The sequence below is a fragment of the Balaenoptera borealis genome, assembly GCF_965194805.1.
Source record: "Balaenoptera borealis genome assembly, chromosome: 19".
NCBI classification, from domain to species: Eukaryota; Metazoa; Chordata; class Mammalia; order Artiodactyla; family Balaenopteridae; genus Balaenoptera; species Balaenoptera borealis.
In genome coordinates this window covers 3,820,210-3,845,858 of record NC_138878.1, presented here as the reverse complement: position 1 = coordinate 3,845,858, position 25,649 = coordinate 3,820,210, and the positions used below count along the sequence as shown (strand labels likewise).

The 25,649-nt window shown below is 58.0% G+C and overlaps 1 protein-coding gene and 1 long non-coding RNA gene across 6 annotated transcripts in view; one reads left to right on the top strand and one right to left on the bottom strand.

The window, feature by feature from the left end:
• GSE1 (Gse1 coiled-coil protein) overlaps nucleotides 1–25,649 on the top strand; it is a 421,270-nt gene that overhangs the window by 77,705 nt on the left and 317,916 nt on the right. The gene's annotated exons all lie outside the window — the stretch shown is intronic.
• Nucleotides 14,207–22,592, bottom strand: LOC309617365. The gene is made up of 2 exons (XR_014237954.1): nucleotides 20,094–22,592; nucleotides 14,207–19,806 (listed from the first exon to the last, which is right to left on the bottom strand). It is a non-coding gene; the product is annotated as an uncharacterized lncRNA (long non-coding RNA).

Below are 25,649 nucleotides of genomic sequence, written 5' to 3'. Positions count from 1 at the left end.
CACAGTGTATTCCTTTATACTTTTTAGGGCAGGGGTCTCACACTTGAGCGGCATCAGGATCCCCTGGGGTGCCTGGTAAACAGATCACCAGGCCTTCCCCAGAGTTCCTCATGCAGAATCTGCATTTCTGCATTTCTGAGGCTGCTGGCTCGGGGACCCCTGGTCTGGGCCGGGAATAAACTTGTCTCATGCACGAAAGCTTGACTTTCTTCTACCTAGTGGATGTGGCCGAGAGCCGCAGATTCCTGTGACACATACTTCCGAGGCACCGAGGATCAGATCAAACTGTATGAAACCGCCTCTTGTTCTATTGCATTTGGTTCAGCTTCACATATGCTGGGTCTAAACAGCTGTCCTGGCCTCACGGAGCTGCTGATTAGCAGGGAGGACAGACGTACGGACACTGTGTGCGGGCATAGAGCTCAGTCCAGGGTGGGAGAGGTCAGCCTGGGCATCAGGGAAGGCTTCCAGGAGGAGGTGACACCTGAGTGGTATTTCCATAGACTCTCAGTGCCACCAGGTAGGGAAGGTGGGATGGGTGTTCCAGGTGGAGGGGACCTTTTGTCCACTGGTTAGGAGTGAGTGAGCTTGGGGCCCAACCTGCTGGGGGAGGGCTGGGGGGAGAGCTAGATGAGGGACTGGGACCCCTCTCCAAGGGCCTCAGATATCCTGCCAGGGACATTTGATCCTGGAGTTTTATCCTGAGGGCAAAGGGGGCCCCTGATGGATGAGGTGTAACATCTTTGTTGTGGACACATGTCTTGGATACGGAATATGATTCTGCTTTCCCCTAGATCCTTTCCGGATCACAAGGAAACCCTGGGGGGAACCCCATCTCAGACTGGCCCAGTACAGCGGTGTGAACCAGCCCCCCACCCCACATGCCTGGCACTGCTGGCCAGGGACTGATCCAGGTGGAACGGGAGCCTTGGCTGCACCCCAAGCTGGCCCTTGATGGGGTGTCACACACCTCCTCTCTGGGTTTCCGGGGCCATCTTTATTTTTCAGTGGTCCCCCTGTCCCCACCATCGCCTTATTTTTAATTTCTGACCTAGTGGTGCTCAGAGCACCCTCCACTTTGCATCCTTGGCCCCAAGCCTGCTTGGAGACCTGAGAACCACCTTCAGAGCAGCCTGGGGCGGCAGGGTGGGGAAGGGGCTGGCAGGTGCAGCCTCCGGGGCCTTCACTCCGTGCAGTCCATCTGTGTGGGGTGGCCCCAGGGGCTCGGGCCCTCGCCCTCCCCGCCAGCTCCCCAGCAGCAGCTGTTCCAGGTGGGTAGTCAGGGAGAAGGATGTGAAGCTGGGCCCTCCCTCTCTTGAGAATCCCGGGTATCAGATGTGTCGGGAGCATGCAGGCGGCTGGGACCAGGAGGGCTGGAGCAGCGGGGTTAAGTCCTTGCATTTCAAGATCAGACGTCCTGAGTCCTGACTTGGCTTGCTGTGTGATGCCAGTCTGGTGACTTCGCCTCTCTGTGCCTCCATGCTCGCCTCTGAGAAATGGGACAGTGACAGCGGAATGGCCTTGTGGGGGTGTGCTGAAGAGTGAACAGGCAGGTGCCCCTGGTGTGCTCGGAGCGGTGGGTGGCGTGTTGTAAATGCACAGTAAACATTCGGGGTGGGGGGCTGCTTCCCTCTATCGCCAAATTGGGAGTCATGGGAAGGGGGAGGTAAACATCATTTTGTTACTCTTAAGAGCACACGAGCAGTGGAATTAGAGGAGTAAGGGCCTGCGGGTAGATGCAGGGAGTGTAGACAAGGGGCTGAAACCAGCTTGTTTGTAGCAGGAAAAACTTGTCACCAATCTTGGCAGCCTGGCACGTCAGTTTCATCAACAAAACAGAAAGGAGCTTGCGGCCACCCTGCAGTGGGTGGAGGCAGTCATGGCTGCTGCCAATAGGAGTTGGCTGCTCAGATGTGCTGCCTTTCCTGCCGAGTCTGACCTCCTGGGACCCAGTCTCTGGTCTCTGGAACCCTCCCACACACTGCCTCCCAGCCCAGGCCCCCTTCTGGCCTCCTCTTGAGTATGCCCGGACTGTCTCTTGTAATTGGGATCCCCCACCCCTCCTTCCTCTTCTGAGAAAACTCACCCTAGGTGTCACCTCCTCCAGGAAGTCTCCCATGATAGGCTCCTCCAAATCAGCTTTCTGGGAACTGGTTTCATATCTCTCTCCCCCATGAAACGTGGGTTCCTCAGGCCAAGGCCTGTGTCTCTGGTTTCTCCTGTATGGTCAGCACCAGGAGGGCCAGGGGCCTTACGTTTGATGAGTGAATGAATGAATGATGTTATTCTCTGCCCCAAGTGCTCCTGAGGCAGCTAGATCCCAGCTGGCCATGGTTTCCTTGCACTCCTCACGATAGGTTGCTTTCTTCTGGGGCATAACCCTGACTAGCAGAGAACCCCAGGCTGGCCTGGGCGCTGGAAAACAGAGTTGTCACTGTACCCAGGAACTCCCTCCCAGAGTGGGGGTCCGTGCAAAGACAGGGTGCGAAGCCTTCTGCAGATCCCTGGGGGGTATCACCACCAGCCCCTCTCCAACCCAGATGTGCCCAAATCCATTTCCATTTGCAGAGAGTTCCAGATCACAGGCGCTGTCACATCTTGGCTCCCCGCCCTGGGCCACCTTCTCTCCTCGCTGCTTATCTCCTTCCAAGGCCAGCCTCACTCCCCCTCCTCCAGGAAGGCCTCCCTGACCTCTCCTTTATTTGTCAGCCCTGTGCCTTCCCCAGTGGCTGCCCCTAGGTCCTAGGATGTAGGTCCCCAAAGGCCCTGGGATTCACAGTCCTCCCAGGGCAGCAGGCCCCGTGCCCCCAGGGTGTGGGAAGCTGCCTTGTGATGCTGACCAAGACCCTGCAGTGAGGGAGCCCAGGCAGCTTCTTGCCCTGGGCATGCAGCCTGGCTCCAGGCCACCGAGCGCCACCCCCCCGCTGCCACCCCTGCTGCTGGGGGAGGGCACTGAAAGCGCCACGTTCAGGGCAGGTGCTGATTTTCGTGAGGGAAGCGTGTTCTGATCAGGCCGTGGGGGGCTTTCTGCTATGCACAGTAAACAGGGGTGCCTGGGTCCCTACCTGCACCCCAGGTGTTCGGGGCTCATGAGACCTAGGTGAGTGCATTTTTCCAAAGAGCATCCCAGGGTCAGGAGGTGAGACCCCACGTCCACGGTCATGGGGCAGGTGTGGGCCCAGGTGTCTGTGCTCAGCCTTGACGTTCTCTGGGCCCCATGCTGCCTGAGGACATTTGCCATGCTCCCCATTAGAGTGGCCTGGCGGCCAGCAGAGCCCTAGACAGACGCCGCGGAGTGATGGATTCCAGGCCTTGGCTCTGGCTCCGGAGGGACGAAGGGAATCGCTCATGCTGTCAGGGGAAGGCCATTCCAAGGAGCCCACAGCTTCTCAGGGAGGCGGGGGGCGCCCTACCCCAGCCGGCCTCCTCCCCAGGCTGTGGGGCACCTTGAGGGCCATGGGGACCCCTTCCTGCCCCGGAGGGAGGCTGCTGGGAGGTGCATCTTCTCTCTCCGGGATGCCTTCTGCAGTCAGGAAGGAGTACCTTGCTCATCACCCAGTTAGGGAAACTGAGGCCCAAGGAGCGAATTGGTGCTTGTCAGGGCCCACCGGGGAGGCTTTTACCCCTTCACTCCTGCTTTTGTTCAGCCAAACTGGGGATCGCTGACAGCGAACACTGCTGAGATGCCCGGGGCCCCCCAGAACTGGGCAGGGATGACAGCATCCCTCGAAAGGAGCCCCGTGGTTGGAGCCGAGCTGGCGCCGCCGATGCTTCGTCATGGCCCCTGCAGTGGCTTCCAGGAGCTGGGCAGCCTGTGCCCGGGGCCTCCACGTGTGGACCTCTTTCTTCCCAACCTCGAGGTGGCTTCTGTTGTGCCCACTTCACAGATGGCAAGACCCAGGCCAGCGGGTCTACGTTGCTGACTTGTCATACAGCAGATGGGAGATGGAGCTGGTGCCAGGCCTGGACCCACCCTCCTAACTGGAAGGGGGTGGTTTGAGACCTGATAGAGTGAGAGAAGCAGGAAAAAGGGGTGAATGTTTTCCGGGAGTGTGTTGGGGGCCGGGAGGGGTGGGGTAGAGACAAGGATCTAGTGGCCACTCTGAGTGCTGAGTGCTTGCGTCCTGGGAAAGACCCTGTGTGACCCGCATCTTTCAGAGGCCTGACGTCGGACCCGGAGTCACACAGCCAGCAGGTTGGGGAGCAGCGATTCGAACCCCTGCCCGAGTCCCATCCCTTCCTACCTTGTCCCCCCACTGCCCGCCGTCCACTGCCCGCCAGGCCGGCCCTGCCCTCAGCCACAAGCCTGCGGCCCTGGAGCAGCCGCCTGCGTCTCGCCTCAGAAAGGGGGGATGTGTCTCCCGCTCAGCTAATTATGTGGAAAATTGGAAGAAATTGCACGAGCCTCGGTGGGAAATGAGGTCAGGGCTGAAGGTTATCGGAGCAGCAGCGGTGGCCGCTCGGCCAGCCTCCCCTGAGACTCCCAGCCCTTGAACGGAGGCAGAGTGCATCCGAGGCCCCCTCCACACCCAGAGCTAAGGTTCCTGGGAAGTGGGGATGGCAGCGGGCAGCTAACCTCGCTTCCCTGTGGTGTAGTTCCCAGTCCTTAAACGTCCAAGGCTTGGTGGACCAGTTTCCCCATCCCCGCTGCATCCCTGCCCACCACGTCCCCAAGGATGCTCGGCAAGGCGGAGCGAGGGGTGGCACAGGGCAGCCCTGGGCAATGCAGGGGCACCGCCGGGGGTCGGCAGGAAGTAAGTGAGGGCAGTGAATGTGTCTGGAGGGGGAGGGGTGTGGAGGTACTCTGTGTGCACACAGGTGTGTGTGTGGGATAAAGCTGACTGCCTCAGCCTACCCCTCCCAGCCTGTGTCTCATCTCTCCCCACCTCCAGCACCTCGGTCCATAAATATTTATCGAGCAGCTACTGTGTGCCAGGCATATACCTGCCTTTCTCTCCACCTGTACTCACTTCTCTCCATTCTCTTGAGCACATCCACACTTTCCCCAGGCCCTGAGTTGTTTCCTCTGCCGGCCAACCACTATTCACCCTTCAGAACCCTCTGCAGGCGGCCCCTCCTCAGACAGCTGCACGCCGCATTGATACGCACTGCTGTATAACAGGGGGCAGAGTGTGCTGGTTAAACACGGATGGTGGGGCCAGATGCCCGGTCCAAGGCCTGCTTTACCGGGAACTAACCGGCAACCTTGGCCAAGTTGCCTCTCTGAGCCTCAGTTTCTTCATCTGTGAAGTGGGGGTGACAGAGGTGCCTGCATCAAGATGAAATGAGTCATATGTGTCATGAGCTTGGGTCCATGCCTGCCACAGCCCAGGGGCTGTCATGTCAGGGTTTGTCACTGGTGGTGAGGAAGGGTGGTTTTCTCAGCTCCCTGCCCCCCCGGTATCCTTCTCTCCTGCCTCTGTGTTCACACGGCGCTGTCCGTCCTGTTACCCTGATGGGTTGTCCGTGTCTGGGCCCTGGGACCAGCTGTGTTCGCTGAGCTGGGGCGGCGGGCGGCAGCACAGGCCTGGGCTGCCGGGCGCCCCGGAGAACGTAGGTGCAGAGCGGTCCTTTAACACAGAGCCTCTGCCCGTTCTGACGCTCCGGGGGCTGCTCCCCCAGCGTCCTCTTCCTAATAGGCAATGATGTGATGGTGATGATAAAAGTGACAACAGTGGCAACAGTGACCACCATACAGGGACCGCACGGCGAGCACCCCTTCCCCACTCTGCACATCGCACACGACCCCTCCTCACCTCCCTTCCCCACCAGCCCCCTCTCTCTGCGTGGGTCCTCTGTGGGGAGCAGCGTGGGAAGTGGGTGTCACCGTTCTGGGGGGGGGGTGGTCTCTCCACACTCAGAGCTGCCCAGACACAGGGTTTAAAGCAGGAGCCCCATGTCTACCCCAGGTGGCTGGGCCCGCTTTCTCCCTGTTCCCAGCAGGCTCTGATTTTAATGACCAAGGTCCAGATAGAGTGTGGGGGGGAGGGGAGGCTGCAGAAAACTCAAGGACGGGGAGAGACTGACCCTCTGAGCCAAGGGCTTCCCTTCCATAGGGCGATCCTGGGGTGGACATGGGCCCCACGGTACATATGGGGAAACTGAGGGCAGGGATGCTTGGAAACTTGACCGAGGCCACACTGGAACTACCCTGTTTTTCTCTTTTTTTCTTGCCATGCTGTTTAACATGGAGGTTGAGGGATGAGAATAAATGAGCCGCTCCCACCTCCACTTTCCTCCTGATTGACGGGTGGTGGCCTCCTGAGGGCTGGTGGGCCCCCCCCCGGGGGAGCATCCCACGTCCTTCCTCTGTGTCCCGATACGGTGTGATGGTTGCCCCTGGCGGCATCAGAGGCTGGCAGGGAGGTGGGCGTAATTGACTTGTAACATTCAGACCGTGACAGGCTGTCATCTGTGTCAGGCTCGGGGTGGGAGAGCACCTGTCAGTGTGTGTGCGTGCGTGTGTGTGCGCGCGTTCATGCTGTGTGTCCTGTGTGTGCTGCGTGTTCTCTCTTCATGTTTTATGGCGATAACAAACCATCTTTCCTGATTAGGGAGATCCTTACAAGCGCCGTGCAGGTGGCATACAGGGCTGGGGACCCAGGACGGTACAGGGGACTCCTGACCCGACCTTCCTCCCAGCTCTGCCTGCCCAGCCCCTCTCTCGGCTGCTGAGAAGCCCCTCTTTCCAGCCTTCCCGGCTCCCTTCAAACCCAAGTCATGGGGAAGGGCTCCCAGTGCCCCTGGAAAGTAGCCAAAGTGCCCTTGTACCCTGGCCCTCGGCCGCAGGTCTGCCCGGGGTCTCCAGGTGAGAGATGGCCCTATAGGCGGGGCACCTGTGGTCCGCGCACACGCTGTGCCACTGACCCACCAGTGGGTGCTGTTGAGCACTTTGGAGTTCGCATAGCCAGCCCATTTTGCAGGCGTGAAAACTGAGGCCCAGAGAAAGCAGGTGACTTTCCTGAGGCTGCACAGCTGAACTCAAGTCCACTGGGCTCCACCCCCACATTCTTCCTGTGCTGCTGCAGCTTTGCCTTCTGCCCAGGGCCTGGTGTGGCTTTGCTCCTGGAGAGTCACTCTGGCCAGAAGGGACCAGATAGGTGCTCCATAGTGACCTCTCTGGGCCACCAGCTCCCTGTGCAGACGCCTGGGGCTTGGCCCTTTGTGCTGCCTACCATGGCACAGCCGCCTGGTCTCTGGGGGGTGACGCAACACTGCCCGGGCCCTGTCCCTCCAGGGCTCACTGGCAGGGCGATCACCGTGCTGACTGGCCGCTCTCCCTCCCACGTCCTTCAGGAGCCTGGTCTGATGGATAAAGAGATCCTCCCCTCCCTGTGGCTTTCTCCTCCTGGGCCATTTGTCTCAGTGACATCAGGGTCTCACTCCCTCTGCCCAGGTGACTCTCCGAGCACACAGCCCACGTGGACATCCAGCCCAGCGAGCTCCGGACGCTGCGGTAGCCAGAGGTGGATTTTTCCATTTGCGTCCTCTTTTCAAATGTTTTCAGAATCTGGAAACAATTAAAGTGGCCCAGTGGGGGCTGATTTTATTAAATCAAAGCTCGCAGGCTGTTGTACTTGTTGGATTGTTGCTGCCCTGGGCTGGCTGCTTTGTTAATGCTCCGTCCTGCGTGCGGCCTTGAAGGAAACACACACCAGAGGGAGGAAAAATCCGTTTAATAATCCTCGGAAGCCCGGCTCCCGCGAGCCGCAGAGAATGTCGCCCTGGGTGTTTCCGGGGTGGGAGCGGTCCTGTATGAGGTCTTGCCGTGCACTCCGGAAAGAGCAGTTTCTAAATGTGCCTGTCTGCAGCCTCTGACAGCCCATCCATCCCAGGCTAGCCCAGGGCAGGAGGACTGGGAAGCAGACAGCCTTGGGGGCAGACGCGCCTGGCTTCAGAGATCTGCCCCCTCTTGGAGTGGCTTTGGTTTCTCTGTTTCCTGACTGGAGCCGGTGCCCCCATCTCGTGGCTTGTTTGGAGGCACGTCAGAGTCCGTCAGGCCCGCCCGTACCCCGACCCCCTTCATCCTGCAGGCCCACCTTCCAGCTACCTGCCCTTGAATGGCTTTCTTTTCTAGGTGCTTCTGGGGCCCCAGGTGCACACCTGGCCTGGGTTGGTGTATAGATACCCCAGCTCCCTCCTGTCCTGGGGGACCACTGAGCTCCCGCTCTGACATCTCTGCTTGGATCTTTGTCTGCTTCTGGGGCTGGGTGGGGTGCAGAGTGTCTCAGGGACACAAGGTCTGGAAGTGGTGGCAGAGTGTCATGGTGGTGATTGGCATCAGCAGTCTTTGGGGGGTGAGTGGAGAGGCGCCCCAAAGCCTGAAAACCCCGTCCAGGCCAGGGAGGGCAGCCATGACGAACCTTCAAGGTTTACAGACTGCTTGCCTGTCACTTGCAGCATCAGAATGTTGCCCCATCCGGAGAAGCCTTCGGGGCCTCTAGAACCAGCCCCGTCGTACAGCTGGAAACAGGCCCAGAGGGGCCAAGGGGTGGGGGCGGGGGCGGTCACAGGCCAGCAGGGGTCTTCTGACCGATGCCCCCCTTTTCCACCGTCTTGGGTCCTGGGACAGAGTCCCAGTGGGGAGGACAGCATCACCTGGAGGGAGGGGATGAGGGAGCCAGGGGAGGGGGGAGGTGGCAGCTTCTGGGTCACATTCTGGTTGAGACGTGCCTCGTTCTGGGGGAGCAGGCAGAGGCCCCAGGGCTGGGGTGGGGAACCTGGGGGAACCCTCAGGGACCTCGGGGCCAGGCCGGCGTCTGCAGGGCGCCTTCTCCTAAGGACTCTTCTTCCAGACACCCTCCCGCCTCACCCCTTCCCTCTCTGGAGGTCACCGCAGGTGGACGACCCCTCCCCGAGTGGGCGGCTGCCAGCCTGGGCCCAGGGGTGTGGGCTGTGCAGGTGCCGGTGCCCAGGTGTCCCCAGGCCCACATCCAGCCTGCTCGTCGTCACCGCTCGCCTGCCGGGAGCTGAGGGACAGGCAAGCCCCAGTCCTCCTCTCCTGCACGGGTCTCCTCAGTTCTGGGTTTTTGGCGTTCGGGCCCCCTCCTCGCCCTTGGCTGCACCGCCGAGAGCGCTCCGTCTCTGCCTGCACGTTGGAGCGGCTTCCAGTACGAGAACCATCCGTTCCTCCAACTTCGAAGGAAACATGTCTGGCCTTCACCATCCTTGCAGTGACTCCTTTGACAACTTTTGCTGTTTCTTCCCCGGTTGGAGGTCTGTTCATGTTTCTACTGCTTCTTGGGTGGATTTTGGCAGTTTTTCCTGGAAAACTGTCCCGTTTGGGTGAGATCTTCCCCCGCGTGCTGTGCGGCTGCACGTGGTGTTCCGTCAACCCCCCGAGTGGCTGCCCGGTCGCTTGGCACCTTCTGCCCTGACCCCCTGGCCCCAGGTGCCCGGCACCCTTCTGGAGAGGCCGCCAGTTGGCCCCAGGCTGCAGCTGGTGAGCCGGAGGAGCTCAGCGGGCCCTCCTGGCTGCGCTCGGGGGCCTGGTTTAGGGGACAGGAGGAGGAGCGGAGGAGAACCCCACGGTGCCCCATCTGTGCCAAGCGCCCCTGCATCTTCTCAGGCAAGAACGGAAGCCAGGGCTGGCTGGGAGATGACACGATGACGGCCTGGAGGGGGGTGGCGCCAGCTTCGGGGCCACACAGGCCTGCTCCCCAGAGCTGGGGGACCCCAGGCAACTACTCAGCCTCTCCAGGCCCCGGTGTCCTCGTCTCCAAGGCGAGGTGAGCATCACCTGCTGCCCGGGGGGTGTGGGGGTCGGAAGGGGAGATGTGGGACCGTCAAAGCTCAGCCAAGTGTCTACTTGAGAAGGATGGACTTTACGGCGTGCAATTACACCTCAGTGAACTTGACCTTTAAACATTTTAAAGGAACTTATACATGAATATTCCCTGCAGTGTGATTCACAATAGCCAAAAGGTAGAAACGGTCCAAATGTCCATCAACAGATGACAGGCAAAACGGGGTCCATCCACACAATGGAATATTACTCAGCCATAAACAGCAATGAAGCACTGACATAGGCTACAACGTGGATGGACCTTGATGACATCCTACAAAGTGAAGGAAGCCAGTCGCAAAAGGCCACGTGTGGATGATTCCACATATATGAAATGTCCAGAGTAAGCTACTCCATGGAGAGAGAGAGAAAGCAGATTAGCAGTTGCCAGGGGCTGGGGGCTGGGGAAGGAGGATGGGGGGGTGACAGCGAACGGGCACAGAGTTTCTGTGTGGGGTGATGAGAATGTGTTCTGGAACTAGACAGAGGTCATGGCTGCACAAAACTGAGAATGTACTAAATGCCACTGGATTGTTTGCTTTTAAAGTGGCTAAAATGTTCAAGTGTATCTTGTGCGTGTTTTACCACCACGACAGAGGTAAGGGAGGGAGAGGAGGTGTCTGGGTGGTTTTGTTTTGTTGTTTTAAAAAAATTTTTATTTATTTATTTTTGGCTGTGTTGGGTCTTTGTTGCTGCGTGCGGGCTTTCTCTAGTTGTGGCGACCGGGGGCTACTCTTCGTTGTGCGCGGGCTTCTCATTGCGGTGGCTTCTCTTGTTGCTGAGCACAGGCTCTAGGCGCGCGGGCTTCAGTAATTGCAGCACGTGGGCTCAGTAGTTGTGGCTCGTGGGCTCTAGAGCGCAGGCTCAGTAGTTGTGGCGCACGGGCTTAGTTGCTCCGCGGCATGTGGGATCTTCCCGGACCAGGGCTTGAACCCGTGTCCCCTGCATTGGCAGGTGGATTCTTAACCACTGCGCCACCAGGGAAATCCGTCTGGGTGTTTTTGATGACACCCATCAGTGATGTTCGGTGAGGCCCTCCTGAGGCCTGGCTTGGGACCCGGGGTCCCAGCGGCCGTGCACTCTGCTGCCTGGGGGATTTGGAATTGCATCAGGCTTGCCCGCCCTCTGCGAGCAGGGCTGATGGGCAGCTTAGTCTTTGCAGTGCTGATGGGGCTCAATGCCCTTTCCCTTCTCCCCAGCGGGAGGGCCAGAACCCAGAGCACTGGTCTGGGCTGGTCCGATCATTGGCACCTGCCCCCTGGAGTAGGTCACCTGCCACCTCCTTGTTGCAAAAAGCTGAGCCCTGGACCCTGTAGGCTCCCTGGGGGGCTGGCCCTGCTCCTTCTGCAGTTCATGGGGAACACAAGGCATATTCTGCCATTTCTCCGTCAGCAGACTCGAGGAGCAAAGTGTCCCTAATCATAGCTCGTTGGCAGCCCGGGTCCAGCGCTGGGAGCTTGTCAGGACTGAGAAGCCGCACAGGATTCTGCTGGGGCTGCCCGCAGAGCGTGGCGTGGTGTGTTCAGCCGGCCACAGGTGCAGGGGGGTGCCCGTGTTGCCCTCCTGACCCCCCATGGGCAGAGGAAGATGCCAGAGCCAGAGCCCCAGGAATTGGGAGGAGGATGGGCAGTTCTTGCCAGGACAGCCAGCCAGAGCTCCAGCCCCTCAATACCAGACCTGAAAGCCGTGTAGAAGGCAGGGGGACGCAGAGGAAGCCCAGGCCCAGGGCCCTGGGAGGGCAGAGGCCTGGGGGTGGGAGAGCACGGCCTGGGGAGGGGCTCGGGCCCTCACACCAGCAGGAGCATCTTGAGGGAAGGGCCTGGGTCACACACAGGAAGTGCCTTGGCCTGCATCTCAGCTGCTTCACCAGACTCATTGTAAATACCCAGTGAATTTGAACTACGCCAGCAAAAGGAGAGGATCCAGCACCCAGCATTCCACCCCCAGGTCCGTGGGCGTCAAGGCCGAATCGCAGGGGTCTGTTTTTGGGTGGGGAACCAGTCAGGACCCCACCCAGGGGCCCAGCGTGGTTACATTCAGGTCATGACCCCACCCAGCCTGGATCCAGGTGGGAGCCCAGCAGAGAGGTGCACCAGGGTGCCGAGCCCCACGCCCCCAGCAGATGGCGCCCTTGGCCTGGGAAGGGAAGAGGCAGATGGCTGAGCTGCAGGCCTGCACGCTGCCCTCTGACCTGGTTTATTTCTGCACATGTGGGTACCAGGCCTCACACAGGCCCAGTCTCAGCTCTAGCAGGGCCGTGGGCAAAACCAGAGGGGATGCTCCTAAGCCCTAGGCCTCAGGGTCCCCATCCCAGCAATGGGTGCATTTCCTGCCTCTGAGGTTGGGGAGCCCATAGATAATTTAGCCATGTGCTAGCATGACAGCCAGAGCCACAGAGGAGGTGGTCTCAACTCTTAGGCTGCATTGACAGGGTTCACGTCTCCACTTTGCAGATGAGGAAACTGGGGCCCAGAGAGGTTGCGTTACTTTCCCAAGGTGTCACACAGCTGGGAGGACTAGACCAGGCCAGTTGTGTCCACCTTGCAGGGCAGCTGGAAGACCCTTCTGGTGGCTGCAAAGACCCTTCTGCTTTAGCTGAGTGCTTGCTGTGTGCACTGTTGGAGGACTTTACGCAAATCTCCGAACTTAATCCAGAGGAGGAAACTGAGGCAGAAGGACCTCAAGAAGGTGGCCTAGGAGCCTCAGAGCTGCTCTGGGGTGGGCCAGGAAGTCTGGTTCAGAGCTGGGCTGGGTCAGAGTCATCTATTCGCCCACAGTTTTCTGAGCACCTACTGTGTGCCAGCAACCCTCCCCGCCCCCATGCCCCTGCAGCCTGCTTGGGAAGAAAAACGTGAATAAAATCAGCTGACAGTCACTGAACAGTTACCGCTGCAGCAGGGCCAAGGAAGAGACTGCCCAGTTCTTTAGGGCAGTGTTAAGGCTCTTTGATCCAGAAAGGGCGGTGGGGTCAGGGAGGCCTCTGGAGCGTGACGACCAGGAGTGACCAGAGGCAGCTGGCCGGAGAGAGGCTGCAGAGGGGGCATGGGGAGCGGCCTTTGTGCAGGTGTGGTCCAGGGCAGGGGGCAGTGAGGCTGAACAGCAGCGTGGGAGCCGCCCAGAAGCCTCAGAAACGCACTCTTGGTCCCGCCTAGGCCCAGCCCAGGCCCAGGCTGCTCAGATGTGCACGCCAGCCACTCAGGCTCTCGTGGGTCCAGGGCAGGGCCTGAGACTCTGCATTTCTAACAACTCCCAGTGATACCTGTGATGCTGGTCTAGGCCTCACTTTGAGGCGCCACCTGGAGGAGCCCCTGGGGTGCAGCTGGGCAGCTGTCAGGGGACGGGGCAGGTAGGGGCCTGGTCGGGGTGGGGGTCCCTCCATCACCTGGGCCTCCCCCGTGGAGTATTTCCTCTCTTTTTTATGTCTGTCTCCAGCAGCTCAGGCCTAAAGTTTCTTTCCCGCCCCTGACTCTGGGCTGTGTTGGGACCGGCTCATGTCCTCCAAGCTGTGTGCGCCTGGGGGAGACCTCAAGTGACCCCAGGACGTCCGGCTGCAGGGCCTTTGACTGGGGGAGCCTGTGGTTTCCTCTGAGCCTCCACCTCGGGGCTCCTTCCTGCCTGGGGGACATGGGGTCCTGGTGCCATCTCTGTATGCAAGGGGGACATGGGTAGTAAAACAGGCCTCAGGGTCTTTCCTGGCTCCACTCATGGGAAGCACAGTGGTGGCCACTCTTGCTCTAATTATATGGTCCCGTTTGAACCTTACAGCTGCCCCATAAGGAAGGTCATCATTAGGACCCATTTTACAGATGACAAAACTGAGGAGAGAGGTGCCCGGTTCTCTGGGCCAAAGTACAGGATTTGTTTCCAAGTGGGCAGGGGGCTCCCCTGGATTCACCCTCCCTAAGTGGGGGGACCCTTCACTGACCCAGGCGCTGCAGGTCTCGGCCTGAGACCCTGTGTCCTGGCTGTGGAGCCATGGATCAGAGATGGTGGGGAGCAACAGTGAGTGGTCCTTGTCTGCTGCTCGAGGAAGGGGCTCGGTGCCCTTTACCAAATGGCACTTTTGCTGTTTTTATTTGCTTGTTTCTCATCAGCTTTTTTGAGAAAGGTGACATTGCACCTAATAATGCAGATTAAAAAAAAAAAAAAATCCCTTGATCCCAGACTGACTTGTGCTTCCCCTATGAGCATGAATTCCTGAGGGTTTTTTGTTTTTGTTTTTTTACCTCAAATGTTTGGGGGTATGTGTTTACCCTCAATTTTTTTGTTGTTTGCTTTTTTTGTTTTAACATCTTTATTGGAGTATAATTGCTTTACAGTGGTGTGTTAGTCTCTGCTGTATAACAAAGTGAATCAGCTATACATGTACAGATATCACCCTATCTCCTCCCTCTTACCCCCAATTTTTTTTTTTTTAATTTATATTTATTTTTGGCTGTGTTGGGTCTTTGTTTCTGTGCGAGGGCCTTCTCTAGTTGTGGCGAGCAGGGGCCACTCTTCATCGCGGTGCGCGGGCCTCTCACTGTCGCGGCCTCTCTTGTTGCGGAGCACAGGCTCCAGACGCGCAGGCTCAGTAGTTGTGGCTCACGGGCCCAGTTCCTCCGCGGCATGTGGGATCTTCCCAGACCAGGGCTCGAACCCCTGTCCCCTGCATTGGCAGGCAGATTCTCAACCACTGTGCCACCAGGGAAGCCCCACCCCCAATTTTAAAAAATGCAAATGATGTGATGTTACATGGCGTGGAAGAGACGCTTTCGGGGCCTGGTTTGTTCCTCCAGCTCAGGTGTGGAGCGTCGTGGCTGAGGCAGGGAGGGTGGGAAACCAGCGGGGAGGGAGGGAGCTCCAGGTCTAAGTCCCTGGGGTGGGGACCCGTGTTTTCTTGTTCCCAGGCATGAAACTCCTCTGCGAAGCCTGACATGAATCCCACTGAAGGTAGCTCCAGAGCTTGGCACCTCAGCGTGCTCACCTGTAACAGGGCTTGCACCCTCCCTGCCTGCTTCTTGGAGTTGATGGGGAGCAATTGAGCCCCGGTATCTGAATGCCTGTGAATCCCCCAGGAGCTGGGCCAGGGTTGCAGGTGATTCTCTTCTGAACTCCAACTCCTCTTGTGTTCAGTGAAGTCCCTGAGACACTGACCCTCCCCTGCCCAAGTTAGGATCTGAATTGTGAGCGAAGCCCATCTCTTGGAAGGAATATCATCTCAGAGCAAACAGCCGGCTTTAATCTGGTGGATCGCTAGCCGGGGAGACGGGCGTTCACTGAGTTAAAGTGTGTGACTCCAGGAATTCCCAGTGGGATGACTTAATTCTTTGCACCCACAGAGTTGAGGGGGGAAATTGAGCCCTTCCCGGGGCCCCAGAAAGCGTTCCCTTTCACCCACAGCTGCTGAAGTCAGCACTTTCGTTGGCAGTTTTCCCAGAACTAGAAGGTCTGCAGCTCTCATTCCAAAGCCCATGTCATTTAGGAGCAGGCAGAGCTGGCCCTTGGGGACCCAGCTTCCCTGCAGGTAGAGCCTGAGGTGTTTGGGGGGAGCTCGGAGCCAAGAGCGTGGAGGGTGCGGGGAGCATGCACCCAGCTCCTGCTTCTGCCTGCTCGGTGACCTTGACAAAGTCCCTCACTGGTCCAGGATGAGGCTTCTTTGCCCAAGATACCTCCCAGCCCTGCAGTCTCTGATTTCTCCCATGGGGGTCAATTCCTGGCGGAGGTCGCTGGGGCCCACAATCTCTTTTATTGGGGGACTCCCCCCACCAACATCGTTCCTGCAAACTATTATCATTAGTTTCCAAAACGTGTCCCTTGCTTCCTTGTATTTGCATAAACGCCTTTTCTTTTTCAAAGCCCTCTGAGGACATTGTCTTACGTTACCACGTCTGGTTTCTTAGAAAAACAAGACAGAGACAAGCAGAGGGCCCGGGTACAAGGAGTGGGTCCCATGGGCTGAGCTGGTGCGGCTGAGGTTGGCACCCTGGGGTGGAACCCTCTCCCGGTTCTGAGGGTGCCTGCCCAGCCCACCCTGGCTGAATGTGTTCCTGCAGCTGGGCCAGGTGAGAACTCACCTGAGAAGGGCCAAACCAGGTGGAAGAGCTGGGCCAGGTGCCCTTGCTGTGCTCGTGTGTCTCTGGTCGCTGTGGGGAAGTTTGGGAAGAATGGTGCTCCCTGCTCTAAAGTTCCTTAAGGAAAGACCCAGAAAGGTGAAGAAGCAGACGGCTTCTCTTTCTACCCAAGCACCCCTGAGCTTTAGAGCTGCAAGGGATCTTACGGGGCGTCAGTGCTGGACCTTGAGGGGGGATATCTGGGGCCTGGGGACTTATCCGAGGTCACAAATTCTCGTCAGCAGGCAAGTGATGGCTTCTTTCTGGAACAGCACTTGGGGGGTGATGTTCACACCCCCGCCCCCCTCCAGCCGGCCACAGAGCGGCTCAAAGCATTCCCAGCCACGAGTTAATTAACCCTCCCAGCACCTCTCCAAAGGAGATAATTATTACTCATATCCCTTCCGTAGGTGGTTAAACCGAGGCCCACAGGGGTTGAGCAAGTGTATTAAATGCCCCATAGAGAAGTTACTCTGCATCAGAGCTTAATCTAACCTGCCTCTTAATTAGTCGGGGCTGTTAGTTTCCAGTACTTTCAAAGACTCCAGTTTTGTCTTTTCTTTAAAAAACCATACGCAATGCTCCAGGAAAAGAAAACCCCAGAAGAACATAAATTTCAGGCTCTGTCCAACCTGGTCTCTGTGGGCAGAACCGAGGGGAATGGACATGGCGGCAGGGGAGTGAGGGGGGCAGTTACATCCCAAAGGCTCTGCTTCTTCTTAGGTGATTCAGCCCACTTCCCAGGTGATGGGTGATGTCTTTACCGGATAGGAAGGGGGGAGGGGCAAGAGATTAGAGTTCCTTCTAAGCGTCATTGCTGCTTTCGGGCTTTCAGAAGATCTAGAAGCAACGCTGGAGAGATTCACGTGTCTGAGCGGGTGTATGATTCCCATCACACGCAGGATTATTTAGCCAGAAACCCCGGGGTCCCTGGGTTCAGCCCCCCCACATGCAGAGTGCTAGCTTCCCTCAGAGCCTCAGGGTTTACATTTGCCCCCTGTGGGGTCTTGGGCAGCATGTGCGGTGCTGGGGGCGACCTCAGGGGCCACCCTCTGGTCACCATGCTTTTTCACTATTAGTTTACGTCGACCTGCCAGTGACCTGCCTCCTGCTGGGGTTGACTCATTTTAAAGCTTTCCTCCCTCCAGGCTTGTGAAAGTTGCTTTTACCAAAAAGGCCTGCTCCAGAGTTCTTGGGTCTCCGGAGAACTCGGGGTTTACAGAACCAGGTCAGGGCTGCAAATCCCAGATTGCCAAGTAGCAGAGTCAGAAAGGTCCAGAGAAGCGTCCAGGTAGCCTGTCGTTTTCATGACGAGGACACCGATCCCCCAGAGGAATGGGGTTTGCAACAACACGTGTTGCTGGAGCCGGGGGCACCCCAAAGGCCCTTGTTTTTCCTAGGAGAATTTTATCATGAATGTGACTTCCTTCTTTCTGTCCATAATTTTATACATTTTCTGTACCAAGGTTTAAGTCCAGATTCACCTTTATTGCCTACTGCAAGGTTTTGTTTCCTGAGTAACTTGTATACTTCAGTGCTGTATTACTAATTACTAATATTGCAAAATCGATCACCCCCAAACGTAGTGACCTAAAACCACACTGAGCATTGACTGTCTCTCCCGGCTTCTGTGGATTGGGACTTCAGGGGTGGCTTGACCGGGTGTAGTTCTAGCTCAGGGTTTCTCGAGACGTCAGCGGGGGCTGGACTCAGCTGCGGACTGGCTCAGGGTGGGAGGATGTGCTTCCAAGGTGGGCCGTCGGATGGCAGGGGAGCTGGGTCCTGTCTCCGTGGGGCGTCTCTCCGCAGGGCTGCTTGAGTGACCTCACAACATGGCGGCTGGATTCCCCACGAGAGCCGGGTGGAAGGGGTAAAACCTTTGATGTCCTCGCCTCAGGAGTCATAAACTGTCCCTTCCACTGTATTTCGCTGGCCACACAGGTCCCTGCCCTTGCTTCACTGGCCTCCAACTCACCCCTCCTTGCTCTGTCCTAACCAAGTGCTGAATTGGCAGAAGCTGGAAATACCCTGCGGGGGTGGAGTTGGCGCTGTAGAAGCTGGAGCTGAGCGGGTGCCAGCCCCGTGTGCCCCTAGCTGCTCGGCTCCGCTTGGCTTCCAGCTGGGGCTGCAGCCGAGGGGAGCCATACACACTCTTCTTCTGGAGCACAGGGGCCTCGTGAGACCCACCGCCCTCACGCATGCTCTGACTCGGGCAGAGCGGGCGGCCGGGGCCCCAGAGGGACCTGGATCTTCACCCGCTGCGGCCGGAGAGTGGGGTTGGGCCGGTGCTAAATCCTCAGACGCCCTCCCCCGGGGGTGGACAGGAGTTGCAGGAGGGCAGGCTTCCGCTGCACTTTGCAGCCTCGTCAGGCCCGTGCACCCGGGGAAGGGCACTAAAGTGAGAATGAAAAGAACCTTTGCAGCTGTTTGTGCAGCCAGGCCTGTTCTCCGTGCTTCCTAAGTGCGGTAGCTCATATAACCCTCAGACAACCCCTAGGGAGTGCAGACTGCTATCACCCCCATGTTAGAGATAACTGAGGCCCAGAGAAGTTAAGTCCCTTGCTGAAGGCCACACAGCTAGGAAAGGGCGGAGCTGGGATTTGAACCCAAGCAGTCTGGCTCCAGAGTTCTGCTCTACTCTGCGTGTGTATCCCTCCTGCCTGGGTGTCCCTGGGCCAATCTCTTTGCCCCTCCGAGCCTCGGTTTCCTCGTGTGAGTGACATGGAGCGGGGAGCGGGGGGCGGGACCGCACAGGTTCCGTGCCTCCTCCTGCGATTCCGTGCGTGCCCGCGGCTGGGGCTCTCCTGCGTGGACAGCTGCCTGCCAGTCCTCAGAAGCACGTGGTTCTGCTTTCAAGATGCCCCCGGCCCAGGAGAAGGCCCCACGTGTCAGGAGGCCGAGAGAATTGAGAATCTGCCCGACGGGTTGTGCTTTAGCTGTCACTGCAGGACGACTCTTGGCGTGTAATCACAGCGTGTGGCACAGGGACAAAGAACATGACAGCAGAGGATGAGCAGACAGAGAGAAGGCGGGAGAGGGCAGAGCCGGTGGGGGCCGGGCCCGGGAGCCTCCGCTTACATCTACTTTCAGAGCATTCGGGGAGGTGGCCGGGGAGACCTGCCCCGGCGCCCTTCCCTCTGCTCCTGCCCCAGACGCCTGACCTCCGAGAGGTGCAGCCTCCCCGGCCCCCAGGACTCTGTCACTACAGCACACAGCCCTGGGTTTTTCATGTCCACCAATTAAGGCATCTGCCGGGTTGACGCTTCTCAGGAACTCGGTGCAGACCTTGTGTTTGAGCCAGTGAGGGGGTGGTGAGGGCCACTAACTGGATGTTAAACGCCCGCTGGTGGGGAGTCGTGGGCCGTGGCCTGTCGGGATCATTCGGGCTGGAGGGATGGTTGGGAAAATGGTGGCGCAGGACTAATAAAGGGAAGGCTTGCCAATGCCTGGCGAGGGCTGGCACGCGCGGCCAATGTGCAAACAGAGGCTGCCTGCTCGGCGGCTGTGTGCGGACTTTCACCGGCCGGCAGCAAACAGGCATTGGGAAGACTTCAGCTCAACCGTATCTGGGCTCCTTTTTGTATCAGATGTACAGCAACAGACCAGAATTTGAATCAGAAAATTATCAGCGAACGTAGAGGGAACGATGGAAATAGCGGAACGCCGTTTGCAGACAGCAGTCATCATTGTTTCGGGCAGGAATCATCAATGGTTACGGAAATCAGTGGGCAGAAAGATGATGAAAATGAGACGTACACGTTGTCTCAAAGCATCTTTCCCCGAGATCTTTCTTGATCGCGAAGGGGAGAGTGGTCACTTTAAACCCACGCCAAGTGATCCGTGGTACCATCGTGAGGGTGGGACAGAAGACATCAAGGGACTACAGATATCAGACGCTGAGAAGGATGCGGCATCACTTCTGGGGTGTTCCTGCCGAAAATGACCTGTTTGGTAAACTAAGGAGAGTGGGTGCTTCTTGACTCAGCTGCCTCTGCACAGGGAGGGGCTTTGGACCAGCCCTTCGATGCTCAGTGTGGTCTGTGCTCCAGCGGCAGCCCCCTCCCCGGAGCGTGCAAGGAATGCAGTGTCTTGAGCCCCCCCCCCCACTTAGAATAGAACTTGCGCTTTGATGGAGCACCCACCCCCCCCCCCCCGCCCCAGGTGCTCCACAAGCACAGTGAAGGTTGCAAACACCTCCCTCAAGAATTTGAAAGCACCTTTCAGCTCGCAGAGAGTGTGGTTTCGATCCAGTCCGTTTCAGCATCACGGGAAACCAGAACTTCGCGACAGGACCCTGGCAGACGCGTGGGAGCAAATGGGGACACCGAGGCCGGTTATCAGGGAGACTGACTGTCTCCCTGGGCTGTTGCTGCAGAAAAGGTGATGTCTTGACACCTCGTCACAGAACGGCTCCTGCTCTCTCCCGCAGCCCCCTCGTCCTGAGCTGCTGAACTGACAACCCGGGGCCCACGTGGGCGTCTCACTCGAGCAGGAGGAGGGCAGCAAACCCTGCCATGGAAAACACGCACGGCCAGAGAGCCCGTTCCCCCCCAGCTCGTTAGTGGGAACACAGTGGCCACTTGATGTTTTCCGAGGAAGGGTTCGGGCGGCTCAGCCCACGTGCTGGCATCAGCGCCCGGTATCTTTGCCAAGTGACTCACTTGAAACGGGAACATTTATTTGAGGGAATGTGTGACAACACAGCTCGGGAAAATCAAATGGGGGTGTCTGTATCCGCGTGCCTGGCCGGTCTCCCCTCAAATCACCACCTGGCCGAATCGGGGGCTTGGCGTGCCAGGGTGGCCGTTCACAAGGTGGGCTTCCAGATGCTGGCCCTCGCACCAGGAGACGTCCATCCTGACAATAGATCGTTGTCGAGCGCCTGGCCCAGAAGGCTGGGTCCTGTTATAATAAATTAAGAGCAGGCACGTCTGAGCTATAATCATCGCCACGAGGAGTTCTCGGCTTGCCAAAAATTATTTGGCTCCGCGGCGGACACATCTGTGAGTCCAAAGCCCAACAGCTTCAGATCGGATTGTGGGGGGTGTTTTTTTTTTTTTTTTTGCGGAAAGATGAAAGGTTGGGGGGCTATTGGAACATCTGTTCTGCTATCGCTTGGGAAGTTTCAAGTCAGGCGAGTTTGTATTATCAGCCAGAGTGGGGTGTTTTATTCCCTGCGTAGGGAGTTCCAAAAAGAAAGAAAAAAAAAAAAAGTGAAAACAGCACGTGAGTGTCTTCCTCGTTCTGTGGCGTGGGGCTCGGAGGTCTCCTGGGGTCTGGGGCCCTGCAGGAACCAGCTGCAGCGGTTCCGCCCGTGAATCCGCCTGCCAATGTAGGGGACACAGATTTGAGCCCGGGTCCGGGAAGATCCCACATGCCGCGGAGCAACTAAGCCCGTGCGCCACAACTACTGAGCCTGCGCTCTAGAGCCCACGAGCCACAGCTACTGAGCCTGCGTGCCACAATTACTGAGCCCGCATGCCTAGAGCCCGTGCTCCGCAATAAGAGAAGCCACCGTGATGAGAAGCCCGCGCACCGCGACGCAGAGTAGCCCCCGCTCGCCGCAACTAGAGAAAGCCCACGCGCAGCATCGAAGACCCAGTGCAGCCAAAAGTAAATAAATTAAGTAAATTTATAATTAAAAGAAAAAAAAAAGACGAGCTATTGAAAAATGTGTGTCCACCCTGGGAAGGACCAGGGGCTGCGGGCTCCAGGGGGGGTCACCCACCTGCCGCGGGGGACGGCTGCTGCCTCGGCTGCACACACAGCCCTGGGCACCGCCTCTGTTCCCCCCCCCCACCCCGAGCATCTCAGGGGATGGGGACAGCAGATGACTGTTCTGTGGTGTCACTGAGAACTCTGGCTCGTGTGAGGGACCAGCTGGAGGCAGGCGCTGGGGTCTGTTCGAGACAGATGGCTCTGTCAGATTTGGCTCCCGGAAATTGTGCAAGACACGCTGCACTTGGCGGGCCTGCAGAGACCTGGGCTCCAGGGTGGCCTCGCGGCCGACTCGGTGCAGCCCAAAGCAAACGCTACGTGCCTCCCCCCTGTGCCACCCACGCCAGGGTTTTATAGGAGGACCTGTTGGAGGATCAGGAAGCTGACCAATCACTCTCGACCTCATAGTGATCCCTGAGCCTTTCCTGATCTGCCCACAGCCCCACCTCTGGCCTCCTCTCTCCTCCTTACTCTGTTCTAACCCAGCTCCTCTTCTTGCTGTTCCTCATATACGCTGGCCATGTCGCTGCCCCAGGGCCTTTGCTGTGCTATTCCCTCTGCCTGGAATACTGTTCCTCCTGATAGCTGCATGGCTCGCTCCCTCACTTCCTTCAAGGGCTTCCTGAATTGCTACCTTCCCACAGCCATCCTATCTAAAATTCCAGCCCCCAGCTCAACAACACCTCTCCCACCTCCTGAGCTTTATTTTCCTTCTTCACGTGTGTCCCTAACATACTGTTTTACTTGTTTGGTACCTATCTCCCCCAGTCCCTCTGAAACCTAACTAAGCTCCGTTGGCCGCAGAGATGGCCCGATTTGCTCATGGCTGTGCGCACGGTGCCAAGGTCAGTGCCTGGCACACAGTAGGTACTTAATAAATATTTGTGGAAGGAAGAAATGAAGATCAGTGAGAAGGAAGCACTACTGACCTTCCCCTCCCCACTTTTTGACATTTAAAAAATAATGAAAGAGGCACTGACTCTGAATTCACTGGAGAATGTCCGAGCCAGCGGGGGGTGGGGTGGGGGGTGGATGGTGGGGGGAGGGAACCTCACAGACAACAAAGCCAAGTGGGCAGGTGGGCAGAGACCCAGAGTGAGGAAGTGGCCTGCCTGAGGCCACGCCCAGCACCCACCTCGCCCGCTCGCAGTCTCAGCCGCCTGGTGAGGACGTGGCAGCCTGGGAATCTGTAACACGTCAAGCACTGGCTGGAGACCCGACAAGGTTCCAGGAGGTTCTGATCCTAAGGTGCCCCGTGTCTGGGGGGAGACACCGCTGCCACTTAGAACAGCGGAAGTCGGGATTCAGTCTGCGCCTTAGAGGAGGGACCAAAGGCGGCATGGATTCAGGCTGGCTTCCGAGGAGGCAGCATTTGTGCTTGGGTCAGTGGGATCTGGGGTGGGAGGTATTTCGACCCTGACAGAGTTGGAAGCAGGGAGGCCAGGCTGTGGGCATGCACACAAGGCACCCACGCTGGGGAGTGGGGTGTGGCGGCTGAATTCCCCTCTGCCAGCGGAGCCCTGAGCCCCACCTGGCCTGCATCGGCCTGAGAAATGGGTGCCTGAGAGTTGACTTGGGATGCTTCGAGGAGAGGTAGTTGGTGAGAGAGCAGTGGGGTCCGGCCCTTGTGAGGCCGAGCCACCCTTCCTACTTTGTGCCCCTCGGGACTCACCTGTGCCTCGGTTACCTGTGTCCAGCTCAGCTCCCTGCACCTCTGAGCATGTCCCCTACGTAGTTCATGCTTCATAGAGCCAAGCTTTTCAAAGGGGGCTGTGCGTGAACCCCTCAGCCCTCGTGGAAGTGCAGGTCTGGGGTGAGGCCTGAGACTCTGCATTCCTAACCTGCTCCCAGGGAAGGCCAGTGTGCTGGTCCACGGACCACACTTTGAGAACCACCGAGCTGGACCGTTTGCATGCCTCCTGCCCATAGGAATCGCCTCCAAGATACTGACACCTGGGCCCCGCCTTCAGGGATGCTGGGGTTAATTGTGCACATCACCAGCTTTTAACTGGTGCGGGCACTGGAGCTTTGTAAGCCCACTTGGTAAATGTTGGGCAGATGAAATTGCAGTGGGGCGGTTGCAGAGAGGGAAGTTAGGTGAGCAACCAGGGTGGTGGAGACAGGAAGGTATGGAGTTGGTGGGGGAGAGCCCACAGCTTGTGGAAGACATGGTGAGGCCCTGGGGAGATGGGTATGTGAAAGCGGCGTGAAAAGAGTGAAGATCTTTAAAAATTAATTATGGCCATTAGTTCCGTTACAGGTAATATTCTAAAATCCCGTTTTAACCCGCATTTTCATCCCAGCGTGGTGTTTAGCACACGTGTTTGTTTGTTGGGGCCTGGGAGCAAGCAGCATGTGACTGATTTGACTTAGGTGGTCTGACTCCAGAGTAAAGATGAAGGAAAAGGCTGCATCCCACTGCAGGAATTCCCGGTCCTGGAAAGGGGCAAACCCGGGCCGGTGAGGGCAGCGTTTCTGTGGGAGCAGTGCTGGTGCTGGTGAGAACCATCAACCCAGGTGGGTTTCCCGGAAGAGATGGTATTTCAGAGGAGCCCTGAGAAGCCTCTGTCTGATGAACAAGGATGGGGCTCCCCAGGCAGAAAGAAAGAAAAGCCAGTGTGTGACTTTGAGGAGACAAAGTGAATTATTCAGTCACATGGCACTTTACAGCACAAACACTCCCAGGTTGGACCCAAGCTCGGTGACCCGCCAGCACTCACAGGCCTCCTGTCCTTCCGTGGTCACGTTGGGAAGCTTTGAAATTCCTCAGAACCCATTAGGCTCTCATCTATGGGGAGGTGGGGACTGATTTCTGGAAACAGCCAGTGCTGGTTGCCAGTGAGCCTGGAATAAATGAGGTTTTGTGGGTGCCACGTGGAGCAGGGCCGAGAGGCAAGTGTCATGTAATGAGGCTCCTTCTCTGATAGGACCCCCAACCCAGCTCCCAAGGCAGCCCCAAGGAGGAAATGCGAAAAGGGTTTGGATGAGGCCCAGAGAGGGCAAACTCTGAGAACTGCAAATGATTATTTGAGGAGGACGGAGCCTGCACTCTGCAGACCTTCTTCCTGAGTCTTCCTGACACTGTCTCCTAAGAAGGGCTTTCTCATCCCTGTTTGCTTGATGAGGACCGAGGCCCAGAGAGGTTGAGAACTTGCCCGAGGTCACACAGCCAAGAGGCGTAGGACTCAAGTCCACATGCAGCGCAGTAGCCAGAGGTCCCCATAGGGTGCTAGAGAGAGCAGCTCCTGCTGCTTTGTCCCTCTGGGATATGGAAGCTTCCACCTTCTTTCCAGCTCTCAAGTTAGGCCTCTCCTGACACTGGCAACGGGTGGGGGTGTGGGGGGGGGATTCAGAAGATTGGCACCCATGATTTATTACTGTTGTTGGCTGGCATTTTCTGAGCACTGGTCCAGGGTCAGGTAGCACTGTTCTTAATACTTTACAAGGATTGTCTCATCCTATTCCTCACCCCATCCTTGGAGGTAGAGACCATTACTGTCCCCAGGATACAGAAGGGGTGGTTGAGGCCCAGAGAGGGCAGGTAACTTGCCCAAGGTCACACAGCTAGGAAATGATAAAGCCAGGATTCCTACCAGGGCAGCCCGACCCCCAGGGCACATCTAAGCACCAGGGCTAAAAACACCCCACAGGGCCTCCCAGCACCTCCTGCCGCTTCCGGAACAGTGCCAGGCGGGGAGGGCAGGCTTTCCGCTGTCAGGCCCACAAGACCTTGCTTAAAGCTTCTTTGGAGTCTGCTCCTGGCCTTTCTGAAGCCCCCATGCAAAACAAAGCCAGCAGTGTGGGGAGGGGCCCTGGGAGGGAGCCCGGGCCCACACCGCTCGGCCCCGCTGCCCAGCTGGTGCAGCTGGCCCTGCAGAATGAGCTGTGACAGCTGCCGAGGGATTTGCATGGGGAAGGGCTGGAGAGGGTTAGGTGCACTGAGCGCGTCCCCCGGGCTGCCATCCATCACGCACCCCCCTGCTACACTCACACGTGCATGAAGCTCAGAGCGGCTCGTTCCTGTTTCCCAAAGGGGCACTTGGCAGGTGGGGCCT